The 12,653-nt window shown below is 41.2% G+C and overlaps 2 protein-coding genes across 4 annotated transcripts in view; one reads left to right on the forward strand and one right to left on the reverse strand.

Moving 5' to 3' along the window:
- The window catches only part of DOCK2 (dedicator of cytokinesis 2), a 514,744-nt gene that overhangs the window by 240,036 nt on the left and 262,055 nt on the right, over positions 1-12,653 (forward strand). The gene's annotated exons all lie outside the window — the stretch shown is intronic.
- INSYN2B (inhibitory synaptic factor family member 2B) overlaps positions 1-12,653 on the reverse strand; it is a 141,978-nt gene that overhangs the window by 49,376 nt on the left and 79,949 nt on the right. The window contains exon 2 of one of the 3 annotated variants that reach the window (XM_090064274.1): positions 2,808-2,918. The exons of 1 other annotated variant lie outside the window; for it this stretch is intronic. The gene's annotated coding sequence lies outside the window, so the exon portion shown is untranslated. Of the gene's footprint in view, positions 1-2,807; positions 2,968-12,653 lie in introns of all 3 variants that reach the window. One more of the 3 variants, XM_090064273.1, reaches the window with a different exon arrangement.

Genomic DNA, 12,653 nt, shown 5'->3' on the forward strand with positions numbered 1-12,653 from the left:
TAGTACAGTACTTATGCTGTTATGTTGAGAAAGGTCGTAATGTTTTTTGTAATGCCCATGGGACAAATGAATCTGGAGAAAGATCTTCTTAGATGACAGCATTCATTTTAGTTACTTTAAGTTGTCTGATTTGAACATTTCTGGAGGAATCCCAAGTTGTCAATCATATTTGTGTCATCTTATCCTATTTTACTAAAGGGAAATGAATGATAACGGACAGTTAATTTACATATAACAAAATACAGTGTACTCATTGTTTCTGTATTTAATGGCCTTAGAAAAAGGGTTTTAACCTAATTCCTCTCCCTCAATTTGCTATACTCAGAATAGAATCCACTACCATTTATCTTGAAATAAATCTAAACAAAATTTGCATGTGAACAGTTTATTTTCTATTGTGTGTTATATTTAGCAAGGCACTTGCTGTTATTCACTGTCAATTAAATGAATGGTTGTGAACTGCCTGTGCAAAACAGATTTTCTTTTACATGCTTATATTCTTCTAGTTAAGAAATAACATAGGACCGTCTGAGCCAAGGTTAGGGGTTGGTGATGTGGTGAGGAAGAAGCTAACTGCTATTCTGAGAGTGGGCTCTTTCAGTTTGAGCATTGAAATTTAAATGCATGCTAATTGTTTACCAGCATACCACTTCCTTTACATTTGACACTGCCAGTCATTAACATGAACTTAAAAGAAAACTATCAAAAAGGGCCATGTAGTCTGTTTTTTATTTGGTCCTAATGCAGATAAAGAATCAAACTTGAGCTTTGAAATGACAGGTTCCTCTACAGCTGAAATTAGAAACCAAGAAGGATAGGAATCGAAATTTCCCCCAGTGCTGCCCAAAATTAAAGAAACTGTAATGTTGAGTTGATTTGACCCAAGAATTAATAAAACTTTTGGGTTTAAGAATATTTCACTAAGTAAATAAAATAAACTACAGATGAGTTTGGAAATCATTTTATTTCTAATTTTAGATCCTAAATATGGGTCAGAAAGTTCCCAACAATAGAGAGAAAGTGCTTACTGGTAAGCTAGCATAATCATGTAAAATTGTGAATGGTTTAAATATCAAAATTCTTTCCACGGGCAAAATCATGTGTAAATAGTAAGACAGAAAGCTCACAGACATATCTTACCATGCTGAGGCTAATTAAAGAAAATACTAATTAGGTTAACACTCTTCTGTCCCAGTTCAGGACCTGCATTTATGTGGACTTAGAGAAATGTACCTGTTCTCTTCCATTTACAGTTTTTGGACTTAAGTATATATGTAAGTATAGTATTTAGATTGACTTAACCTTGGTTTAAACTGGCAAAAAAAATGGTGTGCCCAATCTAAGTTTAGTTCATAGTAGGAGGTGAACTAACTTAAATCAAGAAAGGGCTAACCTGATCTAGGCCTGCATGCCTTGACAGCACAGACCTGTGGTGTTCCGACCCTTCCCACCCTGCCCCGTGAAACCCTGGGCAATATTTTTGCCCACCAACTGGCGGCCCACCAATGCCCACTGAACCTGCCAGTGTCTCCTCCACCCCAAGCCAAACTACCTGCTTCCTGATCCTGTATCAGACCCTCCCCATACCCTGAGTTACTTATCTTGGGCTTCCTGCTTCACTCCAAACACCAGCAAACACTTGTACATGGGGATCACAGTCTAGGTTTAGATGGTTTGAAGTAAGCCACCTAAAGCTGGACAGGGCATGGCAAATGTTTGTATGTACCCAAATAAACTATTCTGTAGTTGATTCGTTGTTCCTTATTCTAGAACTACAACTGTGCCATTGTAACATTATGATAAAAGAGTTAGCATTGTCTCTCATTTGCAATCTCTTTTGCTGACTTTATGTACTGAGCTCATCCCTGTAGTATCTGCATGCCTTCCAGTAACATTAAGCAACATTAATTATACTATATCTTTGAAATGGAAGTCGGGACAACCCAAATTGAAATCTGAATTTATATTTAGATAATCAAGCACTGTTTCCAGTGACTACTGCCTTGACTTCTATTTCAGCAATTTTTTTCACTTACTTTTTCAGCTCTAATTCTATGCAAGTGAAATGGGTTGGTTATTCTGTAATATGTTTTATTTATATATATATATATATATATATATATATATATATATATATATATATATGCTGTATATTTACCTATTTGAGACGTTTACTGTATTAATATATTGGTTTAATTTAACAGAGGACTGAAAGGGAAACCCAAGTTGGGGCGGAAGAAGGCTGGATCAAGATTTTTCAACAAATTCTTGATGGTTGTTAAGGGGAAATGCCAATGATAAAAGAACTGAGAACAAGAAATTCAAAAGAACTGTAGCAGTTTTTTAAAAGGCCTATCTCTTTAAGAGTGTGAGGGAAAGTTCCAGTAGAACCTGATTCACAAAGTTACTCTTGCCTAGTGCACCACTTTTGGGAAAATAGATGTTTTTGCGTAGACTGTTGCTTAAAAAAAATCATGTACGCTTCATTTTGACTGCTAAGCTAAAGTATACTTTCACAGCAATAAGGCTAGCTACCAAATATATACAATGGACACAATTTCTTGAAGGGAAGAACTACAGGTGTCAACTCACTTGCACCTACATAATAACAGTAGTTGATACACAAGTTACTATAGTCTAAGTGCCATTTTAAGAATGAGAGAATTGCCTACTTCTACATTGAAAGGCACTGAAACACTCCTGAGACTGCATTGCAGCCTATTGGTAAATTGTATAATCCAAATCATACTTCATGTCTCCATAAAAGGTAACTAATCAGGTGAATGAATAAGCAAAAGTAATATTACCTTGTAATGGGTTATCCATTGTGATGTAATGATTTGTATTGGGAACTGTGTCTATTCCTCTTCATGATTTTTATTCTTGCTGTTGTCATTTAGATTCCCTTATAATCCAGTCTATATTGGCAGAAAAAATGTTTTAGGCTTCATATTTCATAATGATAACCTGGAAAATATAGCAGTGTTTTAAATTTAAATAGTTAAAAGTATGTACAGCAGTCCTAGACATACTGTTACGCCAAATTATAGCAATCTGAAAATTTAAAAAATGAAATAGCAAAATTCAGGGCTAGTTGTATAGGATTTCTGAATCCTGAAACTTTAAGACCTTTCTCAGTAAAGAAAATGCTAATACTTAGAATGCTTTATGTAACAGAACAAAACAGTTTAATAGAAATTAATAACGGGAATGTAGATAGTGCTCTTGATCTGATCTAAGTAATTCTTGATTCCATCTTATGAACTCCATGCATGACCCTGCACAGATCATTTAATCTCTCCATGCTTCAAATGCTAACTTGTAACATTGGAATGATACATTTCAAATTATCAGGCATATTCTAAGAATCATTTGATAAAACTTTTGAGGTACTCTTAGCATAAGGTCAAAGGCATAGAAATACCTAGAAAAAATAAGGAATTGCATTCAGATTTTAGGACCATTTCGGCCTTATGACCCTAAATTTGTCTTTATCCCTCTCTGCATTTCATTCCTAATAAGTTGAACAGTATTATCTTTTCTCTAGGGGTTAATGGGTGCATCTCTTTCTTGTAGTTGACTAATTAGCTTCATGAGCCAGGTCTTAAAAACTTCCAAGGATGAAGGTTCAATAACCTCTCCCGGTAACCTGCTCCAATGTATTACTGCCCTCCTAGTGAGAAAATTCTTCCTAATATTTAGCCTAATATTTATCTATTCTGCAACTTGAGACGATTGCTCCTTGTTCTGCCATCTGCCAGCACTGAAAACAGTCTAGCTCCATCCTCTTTTGAACTTCCCTTCAGGTAGTTAAAAGTTACTATGAAATCCCCTCTCAATCTTCTTTTCTGCAGACTAAATAAGCCCAGTTCCCTCAGCCTCTCCTCATAAATCATGTGTCCCAGCCCCCTCACCGTATTCATTGCCTTCTGCTGGACTCACTCCGATTTGTTCACATCATTTCTTTAGTGAGGGGCCAAAAAACTGAACTCAGTACTCCAGATGTGGCCTCACCAGTGCTAAATAGAAGGAAATAATCACTCCCCTTGCCCTGCTAGCAGCACTTGTACCAATGCAGCCCAGTATGCTCTTAGCCCTCTTGGCAACAAGGGCACACTGTTTCATAGATTTCATAGACATTTCAGCTGGAAGGGACCCCAGAGGATCGTCAAGTCCAGCCCCCTGCCCCAGGGGCAGGAAGCCAGCAGAGATCATAGGATCCCAGCAAGATAAGCATCCAAATGTGTCTTGAATGCGTTCAAAGTGGGTGCTTGAACTGCCTCCAGTGGCAGTCTATTCTAAACTTCGGGGGCTCGGACAGTAAAGAAGTTATTTCTCACTTCCAGCTTGAACCAGTCACAGTGGAGTTTGTGACCATTCAACCTCGTCATCCCTTGGGGGCTCTGGTGAACAGATGTTCCCCTAGATCCTGGTGAACAACCCTGATAAACTTATAGGTGGCCACCAGATCACCCCTGAGCCTGCACTTTTCCAGGCTGAATAGCCCCATTGCTCTCAGTCTCTTATCATAAGATCTGTTTTCCTAACCTTTGATCATGGACGTGGCTCTCCTCTGCACCCTCTCAAGCTTCTCCACATCCCTTTTGAATTGCGGAGCCCAAAACTGGACACAATACTCCAGCTGCGTCCTCACCAAGGCCAAGTACAGCGGGAGAATGACGTCCCGAGATCTGCTTGAGAAGCATCTATGGGTGCAAGCCAGCATTTTGCTCAATTTACTATCCAGAGCATCACACTGAAGACTCATGTTCATCTTGTGGTCAACCATGACCCCCAAGTCCCTTTCATGTGTAGTGCTAACCAGCATAGTACTACCGAGCCTATAAGCATGATGCAGGTTTTTCCTCCCAAGGTGGAGAACCTTGCATTTTTTGGCGTTGAACACCATCAGGTTCTCATCCACCCATTTCATGAGTCTGTCCAGATCCATCTGGATGACCCTTCTATCCTCAGGTATGGATGCTTTACCCCAGAATTTGGTGTCATCGGCGAACTTGGCCAGTCCGTTTCTGACACCAATGTCCACATCATTGATGAAGATGTTAAACAGTATAGGCCCTAGGACAGAGCCTTGTAGGACTCCACTGGTCACAGCGCACCAAGATGATTGGCTCCCATTGACCACGACCCTCTGGGTCCTACTGCAGAGCCAGTTCCCCAGCCAGCAGATCATGGTGATGTCAAGGCTGCAGTTAACTAGTTTAGCCAAGAGGTTATCGTGGGATACCAGATCAAAGGCTTTTTTAAAGTCGAAGTATACAACGTCAGTCTCTTCCCTCTTGTCCAGGTGATAAGTCACCTGGTCATAAAAGGAAATGAGATTGGTCAAGCAAGACGTACCCGCAACAAAGCCATGCTGGGTATCCCTCAGGATATTGCTGTCAGCTAGTCTGTTAAGTGTGACCTCCTTGATTAATCTTTTCCAAGATCTTCCCCAGGATATGTTGACTCATATCCAGCTTATTGTCCACTGTAACCCTCAGGTCCTTTTCTGCAGAGCTGCTGCCCAGCCAGTCAACCCCCAGTCTGTACCAGTGCATGGGATTGTTCTGTTCTAAGTGCAGGACTTTGCATTTGTCCTTGTTGAACCTCATGAGATTCCTTTTGGCCCAATCCTCCAATTTGTTGAGGTCATTCTGAATCCTAGCCGTACCCTCCAGCTTATCTACTACTCCCCCAATCTTGGTGTCATCTTCAGACTTGGTGAGGGTGCGCTCTATGCCATCTTCCAGGTTGTTGATGAAGACATTGAACAAAACCAGCCTCAGGACTGACCCCTGGGACTCTCCACTTGATACTAGCTTCCAACTAGATATCAAGCCATTGATTACTACCCTTTGAGCCCAATGCTTCAGCCAGTTTTCTATCCACCTTATTGTTTATTCATCCAGCCCATACTTCCTTAGCTTGCCTGCGAGAACTATACTATGGCAGAGTAATTTACTCTGCTGAAACACATTTTCATCTGTGAAACAATTGTGTGTTTCTTGTCCAATATATTTTTGCTCTGTAATATAAAATATTCATGCTGGAAAAATGCTAGCAAAGTTGCCGCACATTTTTCAATTGAGATGAAAAGTGTTCAAAAATGGGGTGGGGAACACTATATCCTAAGTGGCAGTAATTTTTTTTAATATAAAAGCATAAAGAAATTTAAGAATTTAATGGTAATGTTACATTAGCATAATATGCAATATCAATGCATTTTACAGCTAACGAAAGATTATATCATTATCAGCACTTCTTTTTTTCAGTTTACTCTTGAAGATAACTTACAGAGAGATAATCTTGGATCATTCTAGGGTGGACTTTAATGATCAACTTAAACTTTCATAACACAAGAAACCCCAGTGGAGTTTACAAGCCTATTTTCTGCAAAGGTCCAAGTTCAGTAAGGCCAGAAAGGAACTCATTACAGTTTGATGGGTTGTATAACAAATGTTAATAGCTTCACATTTAATTTAAGCCAACCTATATTTTTATAGCAAGCCCTTTTATAGCACCCTCAATTTATTAGAAGATTTTTTAACAGTCTAGAAAAATCAATACGGTTTGCACTATGTGAGAATCTTGCACAGAGTTCTGTAAAAATCACAAACCTGTCAGGTAATGTAAGCAGAATGATGGCTTGATATCACCAAGTATGCTTTTTTTTTTTTGTCAAGTAGAGGGGATTTGATAGTTATGCCATACTTAGTTCTGGGTGTTTGAAACACCTTTATAGGATATGTTTACTTGGCCATAGCATAACCAACAAGGTTGTTTCCAAGCATGTTTCAGACAAAAAATATGCTAATAAGCAGGGATCTGGGTTTTCTGTTTCACTCTGTCTTCCTATAACCTCTGTTGCCATCCTTGGTGGATGCTCCTAGCACAAAGGTATAGGCAAAAAACAAGTTACTTCAGGATGAACTCAAATGTGAATTTGTAGCATGTAAGTGCTGTCTTAGTAACTGCCTGCTGTGATGCTGAAGTAAATGTGAGGAAGCACACTCTGCAGGTAAGTGAGCTGCCTCGCATTTGCTTTGGGATAAGAGTATGCATACAAGCAGGTACTGTAGAAGTGCTGACATGCTGAAAGTACTTTAGGTACCTGCTATGGAATTTAGTTCCTTAAGTCCAAGGCTGAAATGCATAAAATGTACACATGGGTGATCATTAGGCACCTGAGAGTCTATAGTCACCTGAGCTTTATCTTAGAAGATTACTAGAACGCAAAAAGTTCTGCTACTGTGTATGCCCTAAGATGCTGCCATTCTAATATCTGTCTCATGACTGCAGCCATTTAGGATTTGCAAACCAGACATCTGTGCTATGTTTTCTGATGAGACTAGTATAGTATATGCCCTAACACACACTAGCAGTGGTAGCTTCAGCACAAAACACAGCAGTCATAGCCATTTAAATTCAAAGACATGGAGAGAGATGGGGTGGAAAAGGAAAGGGAGACTGGCATGCCAATCTCTGAGTTAATGCCTAAGTGGTTAAAGCACATGCCCAGAAAGTGACACCTACATTTTAGGCCTTCTTAAAAGGCTTAAACCCATATCTCCCACCTCCCAGTTGTATACCTTAAACATACAATTATATTCAAGCTGTGCCATTGGGCACAAATAAACTTAAGGTTCATAAAGCAAGTGAAAGAGAGCATATATAACTGTAGCTCAATAATGAGAAAATTTCCCTGGGAGGAGGAATGTCTAGTATCTGATCCTTGCTCCAGGGATTTCTGAGATCTTACATTCAAGGGTCATTGGATAACCTCTCTCTCTCTCTCTCTCTCTCTCTCTCTCTCTCTCTCGCTCCACATATAGAATTAGGGCTGTGCAAAGCTTCAGTTGCTGATTCAATTCAGAGAAGATTCAGCCTGATTCAGCAGCCAAATCTCCAAATCTAAATCAAATCAGGAGACCAGTCACAAGGTCTGAACTGATTCGAAGCCTCTGAATCTTTTCTGAATTGATTCAGAGGAGATTTGTGCAGTCCCCACTTAACACTGCAGGGAGCTGGCCCCAGGCTCTGTGCTGGTAAGTAGGGGGCAGGGGAACGGCTGTAGAGGGGTGGAGGGGACCATGGGGGGGCCCCTCACTAGGCCCCATCTCCTGCCTGCTCCCCCAGCTCCCCTGACCAACCCTCACCTGCTCTCCCAGCTTCATCAATTGCTGTGCTGCCTGACCTCAGCATCCTGGCACTTAATAAATAAATAAGTAAATAAAAGGCCCTGCACTCACCAGCTGCTGCAGTGGCCATTGGGGCCTCTAGGGTTTTCATGGTAGAGCCCTGCTCCCACACAGCACAGGGCAATAGGGGGCTGTGGGGATCGCTCCCATGACTAACAGGAGCCAGTGAGTGCAGGTTTGTTTTTTTTTAAAGTGCTGGGATGCTGGGGCCAGGTTGGTCAGCCATTGATGGGGCTGGGACATCAATGTGAGGGGGGAATGGGGCCTGTTCGATTTGGAGATTCAACTGATTCGGCAGCACCTGAATCTCTGAATCAGAATCAGCCAAATCAATTCAGGACATTGATTCAAATCACTGAATTGAATCATTGTCCCCCAAATAGACTGAATCCAAAGTGAATACTAGCTGCTTTGCACAGGCCTAATAGATATATCTAGATCTATATCTAGATATAGACATAGAGATCTAGGCATAGAGAGAGATAGAAAATAGAGATCAGTAGGTCTAAGAGCTCGGAGGAGCTCGTGAGTCAAAGCAGGGGTTAATTACTGCTGTGATCCAGCAGCTATCATGGCGGTACTTCAATTAGCTGAACAAGCTGCAAAGACAGTGCAGCTGGAGTCCCAAGTGCTAGAGAGCTGAGGGCAAAGGAAGGGCTAAGTTTGCTGGACAGTTTTTTTGTTTTTTGTTTTTATTATTGCTCTTTTTTCTGGAAGCTGTGTCCCACAGGGGATGCCTACAGCTGAGGTCAGACTGGGCAAACACCATCCCTCCTGGCAGTAAGTGAAACATCAAAGTCATGGCAGGTGAGAACTAGAAGGAACCCCAGTTTGACTAAGCAGCCAGGGCTTTTCTTCAGCGGGGACAGGCAGGTGGATGTCATCGGAGTGCAGAGGGTGATCTCATGACACCGAGCACATATGTAGACAGCGTGCCTGGAAGTAGTTTACGTTAGCTCAAACTGCTCTGGAATTTACTGCTTTAAATTAATTGTAGATGCACCCAGTAAGAAATATTTTCATGTCAAAATGAAATCCATGACTTTTTTTACATAAATTACATGTAGGCAGGTTATCATACATTTATGATGAACATCAGCAGTTGATAACTTCAGCATATGCCCAATGTTTTATTACTTGTTTATCTGGAACATAGGTATGGTGGGGTTCAAAATGATGGGGACCTCTGTGCACTACTGAATTACAAATATCACACAATGGGAACTTAATTGAAATGATTGACATTAAACTGGTACTTTTCTTAATTGAGTAGTTCTATGCACAACAGCTAGTTATCTTAAGGAAAAACACAGTCCTGAAAGATTATATTAAATATAACTAAATATTATATTATGTATAAATCCCATATATCTTTAGGTTCTACTCGGGTTTTTCTTCCTTTTTTTTTTTTGCCTATTTTTCTGTTGCTGTAAAGAATTTTTTCTGCTGCTTTACTTTCTTCCAAAGCCTGTGATTAATACTTGGATTATTATGCCCTTGTCATTAAAAACATCATCTGCTGTTTAACATATTCACAATAGAAATATTACAGATTCACCAACCCCATTCATTTCTTTTGGTAAACATCACTGGAGCAATTCTTATTTTCAAAAACATATAGCAGATTCTATTCAAGTCTTAATGCATGTATGCTGCATGCCCCTAATATTTTGTATACATATATGCTCTTTTAAAATATTTAAATTTGGTTTTTTTTCTTTGTGTAAAGATATTTTTTACTCTTCATATTCATTTGAAAGAAAAATAAAAAATGGGATATGCTTATGGCTATAATATAAAAAAAATTGATCAGAAGACAGAAGTGAGAAGAAAAGCTCTTTTTGTCTTTCAAATGTATACACAAGGTCAAGGCAAAATCATCTAAGACTGCAGATCAAGGTGTCTTAAAAAAAAGAGTAACAAATGTATTTTGCTTCTGATTTATTGCCTGTTCTTTTAACTTTTTAAAAAAGATCAGCAGATTGATTGTGCAGGTTGCAGTTGGAGACATGCTTCTTGTACAGTGGGCTGCTTCACAAAAAATCTTTGACCTATTTTCAGCTTTATTTCTCTTTTATGTAAAATAATCTTTGTTGAAATTAATAAAACCACTTTCTTACCAAGTGTAAAAACAATCTTCTCAGGTATATTTTGAAATGAGGAGTGAAATAACCACAAGTAAAAGCAATCCTCTCAGGCAGATTTTGAAACAAGGACTGAAGTAACTGCAGGAAAAACAGTTTTGAGCTGCAGGATAAAGAAAGTACATGCACAACCACAAGAAGCTTGCAACAACTGGAAGTGGGGTATTTGTAAGACTATGTGTAGTTTTTTTGCAATATCAATAATAATAGTAAATTGTGCATTTCCACTGTGTAGCAAAGAACTCAAAGCACTTCTTGTCAGGATGACTAGGACATGGACAGTTTCCCTGGGGCTTTTCCCTAAAGATTCATGAGTTAGGAGCCGATGAGGTTAGGAGTCAGAAAGAGGAATCCAGATTGGAGACAAAAGGAGTCCAAAGCACATGGCTATACAGGTTTCTCTTGTTTTATGTGTATGTGAATTCGTTCTGTATATGTGAATTTGCTCTTATGCAATGACCCTTTTTATACGCAAAATTTGTTATATATGAGGTAAATTTACTCTTACACGATCAGCAGTAGGTCAGTCTGTGGAGGGAGGGGAAAGGGCTGTGGTAGGAGGCAGATTGAAGCCAAAGTGGTAAGGGAAGGAGTGGAGCACAGGCAGGAGGGGCAGGGGTGAGTGGGGCCTCAATCTGCACCCCCACCAGTGGTGAGGGAGGGAGTGGGGCTGGAGCTGGGGCAGAGGCAGGCACTTCACAGCTGGGGTGGCGCACGGGACAGGGGGCATGGCTCCTGCTGCTATGGGATGCCACTGTGTACTTTGGCGAGGGGCTGCATTGGGCTTTTCCTGGCAGGTATTGAGCCAGGATGGCATGCTGCTGGGAGGGGCGCTATGGGAGGTGGACTGCAGCCACTCCAAAATTTGCTGTAGCCCCCACCAACCTCCTTCCTAGCATCACTACCACCTGCTCTGAGCACAGCATGGCCCAGCTCCCCACCAGGAAGAGCCCAGCATAGCCCCTGGCCCCAGCCCACAGTGGCAGCCCCATATCAACAAGAGCCAGCCCCCCATCCTGCACTCTGCCCTTGCTATGCAGCGCCTGCTTCTGCCCCAGCCCCAGTCCCTCCCTCACCAGTGATGGGGGTGCAGATCAAGGCCTCACTCACCTGGGGCTGGGATCTTCCCAGTGGGGGCGGGGGTTGGGCCACTCTGTGCTCAGGATAGGCAGCACTGGGGGTGTGTTTGGGGGGGGAGCTATGGTGAATTTTGGGGTAGCTGCACCCCCACCCTCAGCCCTCCTCCCAGCACCACTGCCACCCAGCCTGTGTGTGGTCCAGCCCAGTCCCTGCCGGGAAGAGCCTGGTACTGCTCCAGCCCCAGCAGACTTACCTGTTGCCGATGCAGTCGAGGTCTTGGAATGTATCCCTATTTGTTACCTTGTAAAGTGGGTTCCCTTTATGTGAATATGAGTCACGCGCAGTTTGTCAGGAACACATCTACCCCATAAAGCCAGGGAAACCTTTAGTATAGTTGTAGGGGACTGCAATGTAGGTTATCGCTGAACTAAACCCCAGAGTTGCCTGTCAGAAGATGTGGGTCTGAACTGGACTGAAGAGCAGGGAGCTGGCCACCAGAGAGCAAAGATCTGTAATTAAAGTGCAAGGAGTTAGGAGCTAACTTTCAGGAAGCAAGGACCTGTGCTGGAGTTAGGAGACTGTTGCCAGGACCCTGGCTGGTCAGGAGCCAGGCAGAGAGGCATCTGCTGTGTTCAGTAGCATGATGAGTGCTGAAGGGACTGATGTATATAAGCAGGCAGCCATGCCTATACATGTACTTGGACATAGGCTGCTGGCAATCAGGCTCACTTTGCCAACTTAAGGCACTACCCCTCACTTCTTGCACTTGCAAGTGGGAATGAATGCATCGCTGAAAAGAAATGGATTACAGCTACTCAAAAAATAATGAAACTTTTTGCAAATATTTTGCTGAAATTTGTAAAATGCATCAACCATCTGTAATATTCCTAACTGTCCTTATTTGACACATGGAAATTGTGACAGAGTTTCTACCTTTTTAATATCACAGAAAAGCTATTGCTGAAGGGGTACAAAATGCAGACCCTAACTTTGGTGTTCTGTGGCTTAACCACCAGGCCTTTCTTTTTCCTTTATGGTGACATGGTCAAAAAAATCATTTGCTTTTGAATATTGTTTTTCTTTCATATGTGTAAATATTGATAATGAAGCCTCATGCCTTCCCTGCCAAGAAGATAAAGAATATGTGATTGACCTTGTCTGTCACTGAAGTGTAGATACTTCATTGTTTTAAGCGGCAGCTGTTTTAAGAAACATTATACCACGGTTT

This window comes from Crocodylus siamensis, chromosome 10, assembly GCF_052110815.1.
Source record: "Crocodylus siamensis isolate JL-2025a chromosome 10, ASM5211081v1, whole genome shotgun sequence".
In the NCBI taxonomy this organism is placed as follows: Eukaryota; Metazoa; Chordata; order Crocodylia; family Crocodylidae; genus Crocodylus; species Crocodylus siamensis.